At 41.3% G+C, this 11,784-nt stretch overlaps 1 long non-coding RNA gene across 5 annotated transcripts; it reads right to left on the reverse strand.

The window, feature by feature from the left end:
* Positions 1-2,066: 2,066 nt before the first annotated feature.
* Positions 2,067-8,503, reverse strand: LOC138453522 (uncharacterized). 5 transcript variants are annotated; one of them, XR_011260453.1, is made up of 5 exons: positions 8,398-8,503; positions 8,190-8,281; positions 7,018-7,086; positions 6,296-6,858; positions 2,067-3,983 (listed from the first exon to the last, which is right to left on the reverse strand). It is a non-coding gene; the product is annotated as an uncharacterized lncRNA (long non-coding RNA). The 5 variants fall into 5 exon arrangements; XR_011260454.1 differs by having other exon boundaries at positions 7,018-7,095; XR_011260452.1 differs by having other exon boundaries at positions 7,018-7,317.
* Positions 8,504-11,784: the final 3,281 nt, after the last annotated feature.

Raw genomic sequence — 11,784 nt, forward strand, 5'->3', positions numbered from 1 at the left:
GAAGTCAAGGTTGTTTGTTTTTATGGCGTCTGTGATATCCAGGGCATGAGCTGTGATGGATCTGGCATTAGTAAGAGCGTCTTTCAGTGTGATCGTGTTAGTGTTGGTAGGCTTGCCGGGAATGTTGTCAATGAGTTTGGTAGTGTTGACTAAATGTGTAGTGGATTGGGAGAGGGTGTGTGAATTGTTATGATGGGGAATGGTGATATTGGTTTGAGATATTTGTTGGTGGGGTGTGGTGTTTGTAGTTTGTTTGGTTGTGGTCGTGGAGAGCGAGAGGATAGTCTATAATTTCTTGGATATCCCCTTATAGGTTAAGTCAGCCGCAGGGCCGTTATAGTTTGAGTGACAGGTGGTGTGGCTATGGTGTGATCGTGTGGATTTTCAATGGCTCAGCGTTAACGGGTGGCACATTTTGTTGGTTGAAGCATAAAGTTTGTAGTTTGTTTGGTTGTGGTTGGGGTGCACGAGAGGTTAGTATAGAATTTCTCTGAAGGCCACTGATGGGTTGTGTCGGACACAGGGCTGGGTTTGACGGTTGTATGACTCTGCCGTGTTCTTGTGGATATGTGTAGGAGTCTTGTAAGTACATCTGGAGGTGAAGATGTTAAAGGAGGGTCATGAGAGGGAAGGTTAGGGATGCCAAAAATCTTAGTGAGGGATAGATTGTTAATAGGAGGTGAGGGGGGAAGGGTGTTGATGTATTAAGGAACAATGTGGGGCAGGGAAGAGGATAATGCCGAGCTCAATGGTGAGGCTAGACCCTTGGTGCAGGGATATGCTTAACAGGATTAGAGTTTGTCATTGTATCCATACAATAATTGGCTATTAATAGTAGTATGGAGAACAAAGGCAGCAGTATGGGAACTGACTTATCCTTGATTTCAGGAGGGTATTTTAGAAGCATGATTGGTGGGTTAAATAAGCAGAGCAAGGCTTCTACCAGAACAATACAGTCGTCATGTAGCTATGATAAACGTGCAGAACTGGCGTAGTAATAATGGCACATTACAAGGTGAAGGTATGTAGGAAATGTAGTTATAAAACGGTGCGCATTTGTTGGATGGGACACCAGTATTTGTGTTGTTATGGTTAGCTGTAGTAGTAGCAAGTAGTACAAAATAATAATGGAACGTTAAAAGACACAGATAGCTAATTGCCTAAGTAAGGCTAGTTGCAGTGGTACAATGGTGATACAGGGCAGATAAATACAGTATAAAAACATTGAATGTAATGCAAGCATTTAAACATGTGTCACTAACAGTGAATATACCGGCAAATGGTTGAATGGATTATAATCCATTTAGCGGCATAGGCAAGCAGTATCTTGGACTCTAATTTGTCTGCACACTAAAAGAACATCTGGTGTCAGTTCCTTCAGGATCAGAGTTGAGGAATGTATGACTGCTGTGAATGCTGTTCTAATGGCAAATGTTCTTTGTAGATGAGCTGGCAGGGTTTTTTGTTGCCTTCAGTCCCAAGTCCTTCAATGTTTCCAAGATCAGACTGCTCCTTCCTATCATTTAAGGTAGACTTTAAGTATTGACCCATGTGACAAATTTCTTTCATGAGAGGCCTGGCTGATGGACATCTCAGATTTCGTAATTGGGGACCACTAATCAGGATGAATTTAAATTTAAGGATTTATGCCCAAGCACATAGACAGATGTAAATTGTAAATAAGTACTATTTGTTTTGATTGTAGGGTCTTACTTCCCGATAGTCAACTCCAGGCAGTCATCAGGTTTCGTAAGACTTGATTTGAATTTCTTTCAGGGAAAGGCAAACCAACCTCCTCAGTCCTGGTCATACTATGTTGCTGCAGGGTTGTGAGTTGGAATACCTTTTGTCAGTTCAGGTCCAGCTTCATTCAGGTTGGTTTTATTCACAATTCCAGATTGTAAAGTTGCTTTCTCTTTTCCCCTTTACATTTCCACAAAGCAAAGCAAGTTTTACATTTATTTGGGATACAACTCCTTTCACCAATACATATTTTCAGCATCTATAGGTTTCACAATGCAGATTCTTAATCCTCTAAAGGAAATAACTCAAATGCAAGGTGCAAATACATGTTTTTGTCTTTAATAAAGGTTGGCTGGATTCTTCGATGTGACAGAAAAGATTTGTTTGTGTGCACTGTGCACAGGCTCGAGCCCGCATGTTTGTTTTTAAAATGCATACTTTCCTTCCCATCGATTTTCCTACAGTTTAAATAGATCTTTTTCAATTAATTTTCCGTGAACTTTATGGTCCAAGGTTATACCCAATAGGCCTCTTTCCTTGTACACAAATATCCGAAAATTGATGCCTTTTAAGCGGCTGGCAATGGTGCCTTTAAATCATGCATGACCTTACTGTGGTCTGGCCTCTAACATGAAAGGAGAGTGTAATAAAATGAATATTTATTACTGTGGACTGGCCTCTAACATGATAGGAGAGTGTAATAAAATGAATATTTATTACTGTGGACTGGCCTCTAACATGATAGGAGAGTGTAATAAAATGAATATGTATTACTGTGGACTGGCCTCTAACATGATAGGAGAGTGTAACCTTTAGGTTGAAAAGACTGTAGAGTAACTGACAAGGCAAAGGGAATATCTCTACTCTCCGGCTACTTTGCACAATAGACAATCAAGTCATGCTTAATGTGGTTTTGTTCTGTTTTATGAGCTGTTTCTTATTCTACATGAAATACAAGTATCCAGTAACACTAACTTAATGTAATGTAATGTCCCTTCACTATTCTTTATTCTTCCACAGTATGTGAAAACATTCTAACACGGATCCTTTATTGTATAGTTACACCACAGTGTAAGTAACTGTACATCAAATAGAAACTCAACAGATACATCAAAAGTTAAATAAAGGTCCTACATCTACAGATAAATACAGTCAAGAATGGTTATTTTACATTAGAATAGTGCATGGCAAACAGCTGGGCAAAAAAAACTAATATTAATACTAGATATACAAAATTCGTTGTCTTCACTATCAAATGTTATGCTAAAGTAAACACAAAATAGAAGGCATCAGGCGCATACAGAAAGAAATGCATAGTAATCATAGGGCCTCATTACACGGTATGCGGTAACCATGGCGCTATTAGTGCCATGGTTGCCGCCGGTATTTTACCGTGTCCGCCTTGGTGGATGGCGGAATTACCGCCCTACTCCAAGGTGAGCGGGGGCGGTAATTCCCCATTCACCAAGGCACTTCCCCATTCCCATTTTTGCCCCCATAGGGCTCAATGGGAATGGGGAAGGAGCTAATTACGGTACCGCAAGTTGCGGTACCGTAATTAGCACCAAGGTCCCTTTGCGGGCCCGTTCCTTAACGGCTGGTAAAACCAGCCGTTGAGGTCGGGTCCCGCAAAGGGACCTCGTAGTAAGGCGGTAAGGGTTTATCAGTACCGGTGCCCTTACCGGTACCGGTAAACCCTTACCACATTCCGTGTAATGAGGCCCAAATTGTTCTTCCTCAATGTGCTGCTGCTCGTTTGAACACATTGGGAAATGATCAGTTGCCCCCAAAATGTTTCAACACATTGCAGAGACAAGTACAATCACTTTTCCATATCTTCATCAAGGAAAAAGTAGAGACCGTAGAAACCGTAGAAACCGTAGAGAACAAAAAAGAACACAGAAATGATTCTCGAACTTTGAACTTTAGGAAACAGCCAACATCAATGCTAGTATGCATGCTGGCAAAGCGCTCGAAAGTTAGACTCTGGTGGTCGTTAATTGTCACTGCAAATTTATAGGGAAAACCAAAATGAAATACCGATGAATTCAAAAAGAAGACAAAAGGGTCAGGTGGTTAGATTCATCAACCTCCCCAAAACAAACACTGGAAGAGCCGCTCACAGGTAGGCACCTCGTTCTGTTCTTTTTCTACTCTAGGGTTTATTATAAAAGTGGATTCCTCATCACTTGCCGCAATTCTTCACTGTTTCTCCGCAATAACTGCCAACTCAAAGCCATCTGAAAATAAGGAAGAAGTAGTCAGTTAGAGCCAACTTGGCATTGGCCCAAACATTTTATGCTGCCACACATGCAAGACTTTCTTACTTCTGCTCAAAGTGATGTAGTTTAGGGCCTCATTTATAGAAAATGTGCATAGAGCCTGCAAAGTCCTCTGCGCATAATAGCACTTTGCGGGTACCTGCACATAAAAGCATGTTAAGCATGATCTGTGTATTCATGGAATTTGAACCACAAAGTAACCCTCACCTGTGACACCTCCCCAGGCAGCCCATTCCAGACTGGACACTCGGTGCAAATAGTGGCTGGAACACCCATGACACACTCCCAAGCAAAGCAGATCTAACCACCTATACCAACCTTTGTGCCCTCCTCGTCCACAAAGTCATTCACCCTGGCAATCCTGCTTGCCATCTCCACGCATCCAAAGCAGCACCACGTCAACACTGCTAACACATCATTATCATTATAACTGCACCCTGACAATATTTTTTATTTATTTATTTATAATTTATATAGCACAGATCCTCTGACCCTAAGGCTTAAGGGCGCTAACAACAAACAGATACAGAGAATGCATTCAAAGAAGAGAAAATTCACAGGTAGTAAAAGGTTAGACCAGAAGGCAGGAACTCAGACCAGAGGAGGAGGTTAATTAAACAGATAAGTCCCATCTTGAACACTCTATTAGACCTTTCAGTTCTAAGTTTCAGTGGTAGTTTGTTCCACGCAACGGGAGCTGCGTAATAGAAGGCTCCAGATCTGCAGTTTGGAACAACAAGTTGAGAGAGACCATTGGATCTGAGACTATAATTGCTGGTCCTCAGTTTAAGTTCTTCATTAAGGTAGTTGGGACCAGAGCCTATCAAACAGTTGAAGGAGATGGACAAAAGGCGAAACAGTATCCGTTCCTTAATGGGAAGCCAATGAAGTTCCCTTCTAGATAGAGAGATATGATCTGATCTCTTTTTGTCCATAACAACCCTAACTGCATTATTCTGCACTACCTGTAGTCTGTTCACTTCGCATTTTGGAAGACCGATGAGAAGGCTGCTACAATAGTCTATCCTAGAGCTAATCAATGCTCCGGCCAGCGTCTCTCTACTAATTTTAGAGAGGAAAGGACGTGCATGAGAAAGTCATTTAATGTAATATGAAGATGAGGAAACCAGATTGCTGACCTGGGCTTTCATACTCAAGTTACAGTCCAGATAGATCCCCAATGTCTTAACTTTTTTTCTTAATCTTTATGACACAGTTATCAATCACAAGCTGGGAGTATAAATCTTCCAGTCTGTGAATTTTGGAGTCAGTACCCACAAGCATGATTTCTGTCTTGTTGGTATTAAGGGCCAGTCCATTATTGCACATCCAACTTTGTATGAGCGAATATATCCGGTTGATTTTAATTTCGTTAGCAAAGATGCCCGTAATAGGAATAATACAATGGATATCATCAGCGTAATTAGTGAACTCTATGTCATTACTGTCCAAAATGTCAAGAAAGGGAACCGTAAAGACGTTATAGAAAATTGGCGAAAGACAGGCTCCCTGCGGGACTCCCTGCGTCAAGTCCATGGGGTTAGCTTCCGCAATGTTACTGCTCACTCGCCATTGGCGCCCCATGAGAAAAGAGCCAACCCAAGCGGCCGCCGAGGTCGAGAAGCCCGCCACCTCCTTCAACCTGGAGACCAAAACTGAGTGGTCTACCAGGTCGAAGGCGGCCGATAAGTCAAGAAACATCAACATGCAGGGTCTACCCTGGTCTATATGGCAAAGGAGCCTAGATTTTAAATCCAGCAAAGCAGTCTCAGTGCCGTGTTTTTCCCGAAAACCAGATTGTCTCTTATTAAGAATGCCATTAGTTCTTGGATGGGTAAGGAGTTGGGTGTACGCAACTCTATCGAGAATTTTAAGCAGAAAAGGTGAGTTAGAAAAAGGACGATAATTCAAAGGATCGTCAGGAGATAGATCAGGTTTTTTTAATAGAGGAGTTACCTAAGAGTGTTTCATACAGGTAGGAACAACACTGTCTCTGAAGGAAGCGTTAACAAACTTACAGAGAGTAGGGATCAGAGAGGAAGCGCAGGCCTTTATTGCGAGTGCCGGGCATACATCACCCTTACAGTTAGATGGTTTGAGGTTATTAATGCGTTGCATGACTCATAACTCAAGTCGGCCCCCCAGTAAATCTGCATGTGAACCCCTGTAAACTATGGATGCACCCCAATAATCTGCATACACACACCCCTAACTGCAATCGGTAGCCCCAACCTCTTGGCCGAACCCCTCTATTCCTGATTGGAATTTACCTTTGCGCGTTGATTCCTATGTGATTGGGACTTTGTGCATTCCTTCATGTGACGGTGAGATTGCAAGCTTTGCATTCTGATTTCCCCGACGTGACAGGTCAGATCTATGAATACGCTTGGGTTTTCGCAGTGCTGGGTATGCGATTTCCTCATGCAGGTCATCTCTCGACATGCCCATGTAATGTCTTGTTCTTCCTCATTCTGCGTGGGGAATGGGGAATATGCATGTTGCACCCTCTGTTTACGTCATTGCATACGCCCCTCCCACACTTTGCGTGGGGTCTTACGCAAGTCGCTCCACTGCACGAAGTACCCGCAAGGACCCAGAAATGCATGTAAAGTCAATCCTGTGAATGACTAGAGGAATATTGCGCACTGATTAGTGTACAAAGTCACTATTCCACAGTGACAACGATTTATTTTGTGAAGACAGATGATTCCTTATGGAATATGTGCATTCATCAGCCAGACTGGATGACTTAATTCTGTGGAAAACTCCTAGATAAAGCAGGGTAGGCAGATGTGAGTGGCTGTGAATTATCCAGGGACATGTTTATTGACCCCTGCAAAGACAAGCAAAGAAAGACATTCAGCAGGGGAGCTGAAACCCTAAATCATCTCTTAAGAAAAGCTTTTTTTCTTCACAATCACAGTGTCCTCCAAGGTGTGGGAGACTACTTCAATTGAAAAAAGGTGAAAGGCCTAACACACGGTGAGCTTACCGAAAAAGGCTCCTGTCTTCTTGCTGGACCTCTGTGCTGTGTCTCTTGTACGCTGCTTCCAGGAACAACCTACAGTCACTGAACAGAACCAAAAAAGGTTAAGCTCCACTAAGTATGTTGCGCTGCTAGACTCCTCATATTTCAAGAAAACTGCTGATGAAATAACAAATTGTAATCCAACAAAGACAAAACCACGCAGATGAATGTCCAATGTATCTTGTATTTAGAGACTTTTCATTAGCCAGAGTGATTTGCCGACACGTGTTTCGACCTTCTGCAGTCTTTCTCAAGGCAAACAATCTGGATTCCATACACAAACAAAACAACCAAGCAAATGTAGGCATCACAATATCCACAAAACAATGCATTTGAATTGTGGCACATATTTTAGCATCACAATATCCGAAAAAACATACATTTGAATTGTGGCATATACATGCATATGGATGTCAATGGATAAATACATGGGAGAACAGCAACAACATTTAAAAACACAAAATATGAATGCATACATTACCAAAGTCACCGTGACATAATCATCATACGTGTTCCAGGACCATATCATCAGGGAAAATAAACAGTGCATTCACAGCAAAGAAAAGGAAAGCACATGGGCCAGAGGCCAAATTAGCATAATTGTTTTTCAAGACAAATCAATCAAAATAATGCGATGGACCATTCTATAGTCCCTGACAATTGCAAACCCAACATGTTATAACTCACCCAACTATACACCATTGGCCTGTGTAACCAACGTGCCCAACTGAGCTTGGTCAAGCAATGTGCTACCCGTAAACTTAAGCCCAGAATGACCAGTGACTGTGCCTGGACAGAGTGCCTGCTCGCAAACCAAAAGATAAAATAACTCGTGGCGTGCCCTCGTAACACTGAATTCTCCTCAATCCACCACTGCACCTCTTGTGTGCAGCCCAATAAGCTCAAGCTACCACTTGATCGAAAGATATTACCTAATTGGAGTCCAACTAGGGACTGCTAATATGCTGGAAAATTATTTTGAAATAGATCTGGATGTCGTCTCCAAACAACCTGTATATGACAGCATAAAAATGCAAGTTGTATGTATGGTAAAAAAAAACCTGCAACAAAAAATTGAATTGTATGCCCCAGCAACATGTAATCGGCGACTAAAAATATACCTGGTAAAAATGTACCTGGAGTAAACACCGTTCAGCCCAACAGACAGAAAAGAAAGCGTCAAGTCACGGCAGAGCTTAAGCATGTGTCCTGGAGCAAAAATATGCATCTGAGAACAGAAATGACACGAAGACACACACACTTAATAACAGTGCAGAACCGTCTTGCAAAAACATGAGCATTTACATCCGCGGACCACAAATACATTAGCGCAATGAGTCTTACTTTCAAAAGAACCTGCCGTCTCCTGCACAAATTAACGGTCCACAAAAGGCGTTCGGATGCTGCTCAGTACCATGTCATCCGAGAAAAGCACCTCACGGGTGAGAAAATACGCATTTAGTCACGTGTGCCATTGGCGCTCACGTGACGCAAGAAACCAATCAAGAACACACTGCTGTATGCGTACAGACCCTCATCCGTGCCGTGTTATGCACGTTCATACCCATGTAATTGTCAAACTCACATAAAATGCATAGCTCTCAACCATTTGAGTCGCAAAAGCGGGTGAAAACACCCGATTTTATTTTTGGCGGGTGAGAGGCCCATTGAAATGTATGGGCCTGCAGGAGGCTTGGCGGGTGAGTCCACACTTTACAAGGCGGGTGACACCCGCCAAAAGCGTGTGAATTGAGAGCTATGTAAAATGTAAATGGTCTGATAGCCGCATGCTAAAATATTTTAAAAGGATACAAAAAACAGAAGGAAGACTCAGACTGAATCCAAACGCCCAGTCATAAGGGCTGTAGAATGATTGGCCTAATTACTGCAACACTGTGCCATAAAGATACTCTAATACCAGCAATTAGCGCCTGTTGCGCATATGAGACTGTGGTAAGACAACATAATATAGAACGAAGATCCAATCTAAGTCACATTCCAATTGTATTCTCAAGAAAGGTTACCCACGGTCTGAGATGAGGAATGATGTATAAGAGAATTCCATTCTGACTAGATTTTATACCAATCCAAAGTGACAATCACAAAAAAAAGAAAATAAAACGCTAGTGACTAGCCCAACACCATATTGTGTTGACATATAAAAAGATAAAAAATTCCAAACAAAAGAATTACAAATGAAATACATTTTTGAAGTTGAATTTGGTATTGCGGTCAGGCACAGAGCCGCCAGCTCATCCGGATTCGGGCACTATTAACTGCTAGTTTACAACCCTAAATATAAGTGTCACTCATTAACTACATGTCCATTCACAATTAGTAACAGCTGAATATTGCTGTTACTCCTGACAACAAATACATTCTCGATGAGCGACAGTTTCTGCACGGAGAGCTGGTTCACAACCCTCCAACCTTTAGAGAAACACATGTAATTCTGTGTCTGTTTTGAGACCCACCAAAGTACACCTGAGGCGACATATGGTTCGTGCTTCCAACTGGTGCAACAATGCTTGCCGGTCACCACCCTTTGGGTGAACACGAGCTTGCATTAGCCCAATGAAGCGGATCCTGAGTTCCCTAATCGTCGAGCCCACTTAAACTTTACTGCAAACACATAAAATCGCATAAATCACATAGTTGGATTTACAGTTTAGGATTCCCTTATTTGAATAGAGAGACCATTATGGCATGTGAAAGAGTCAGCACATTTTGAGAATTTACAAAAGTTGAACATCCCACATTTGAAAACGCCTTTGGGTTTAGGTGGTAACCAAGTGGGTTGTTCAACTCTCTCTGTCCTCGGATCAAAGAAAGAAGGACAAAGCTGACCTCTAAGCCTATGATTGATCGTGAAAATAAACTTAGGTCGATCAGTGATGTAAGATCTTAGATCTGCATCCCATTTGAAGATGTGCCAGTGTTTGTTGAGCAATCAAAACAACATGTGTGAATTTTGAACATATTTAGTAATGATTTGTACTTCAGAACAATCAGTGGGTTTTTTTGTTGGAGAGACTGCTAGTATAGTATCACGTGAAATGTCATTGGCACATTGCATACCTTTCTGAATACATTGTTTTGAATACCCACATTTCAGAAACCGCTTCTTAAACTGCACACATTCATTATCATAAGCAGCTTGGGAACTGCAATTCCTACGGGCTTGATAAAATTCCCCAAATGGAATGTTATGAATCACTGCACGTTTATGACAACTTGTTGCATTAAAAATTGAATTGACAGCGGTATGTTTTCTAAATGTCTGAGTATGTATCCTCTGGTTAACAATACCGATGTGTAAGTCTAAGAATTCAATTTGTGTGAAACTACAATGTCCAGAAAACTCTATCCCAAATGTATTCGCATTTAAGTAATCAGCAAATTATTGAAAAGATTCCATGGTGCCATTCCAAACCAATAAAACATCATCGATGTATCTTTTCCATTCCACAATATTAGCATTGAATTGGTGTGTTGTGAAGATGTAATGATGTTCAAAATATCCCATAAAGAGATTGGCCAATGACGGAGCATACTTAGCCCCCATGGCCACACCTGGGTTTGCACATAATATTGACCATTGATCTAGGGTAAATGCCAAGAACTCTTTAATCATAGTTACATGCTTTGTGTACGAAGAAGAGTGGTTCCTGAATGTAAAATCTATAGTATGAAGCGCCAAGCGGTGCTCGATTGAAGTGTATAAAGATTTGACAACAAAGCTAGCTAGCAGATAATGTTCAGACCATTGAATTGATTGGAGAATTTGTAAGGTGTGTGTTGTGTCTCGCAAATAAGCTGGAAGAATGTGGATCATGTCTTTAATAGCAGTGTCTATGTATTGTGAAAGTCCTTCGGTGGCCCATCCCAGGCCACTCATTATAGGTCTGACTTTTGGTAATTGAGAGAACTCTTTATGAATTTTGGGAAGGAAATACATGGTCGGTATGACCGGACAGGATACCAATAGAAAATACTTCTCTTCATCAAGTCCACGGGAGTGCCAATTTTGAATAAGGGTCGATAAATCAGAGACAGTTCGTAAAGTGGGATTACCTTTTAACAATTTATAACAACCTGGAGTAGCCAAATGTTCATTAGCCATACTAATATAGTCGAATCTATTCAATATAACAATATTCCCGCCTTTATCGGCTTCTTTGATCACTATATTAGAGTCCTGCATGAGATTGGTGAGTGCCTGTTTTTCTTCATTAGAAAGATTATCAGCCTGAATGTTGGTATGTATCGAACAATCCATGTGCTGGTCTAAATCTTGTATAACTGCTTGATAAAATGTATCAATTACATTTTCATTATGTGAAGGTGGTACGAATTTAGAAGTGCATTTGTGTTCAGGTAATTTCAAACTGTGTTGATGAATACCCAATTGTTGATGTACTGCCAATCTACTCATACTTGGATCTTCTGTTAAGGACATTAGCAATGTTGTATCCTCAGTTTCTGCTATTGACAATTCACTCACTGGTTGGGAAATCGGTCTGGGCCTGTATTGTTTAACCTGGGTGTGACAGTCACTGAACGCCTGTCATTTTCAAACTCGAGCCAAAAAACTGGTAATCGAATGCTAGAATACATTTGTCGGGACCAACTCACATGTTTTCCTCACAAGTAATTTCTAGCAAATGTAGTGGCAAGCAGAGAAAATACCAGCCTATGTGAAGTAGATGTTATCCCTCAAATCTTCCTAAA

Source organism: Ambystoma mexicanum, chromosome 4p (assembly GCF_040938575.1).
Source record: "Ambystoma mexicanum isolate Mex_15411 chromosome 4p, UKY_AmexF1_1, whole genome shotgun sequence".
Classification (NCBI taxonomy): Eukaryota; Metazoa; Chordata; class Amphibia; order Caudata; family Ambystomatidae; genus Ambystoma; species Ambystoma mexicanum.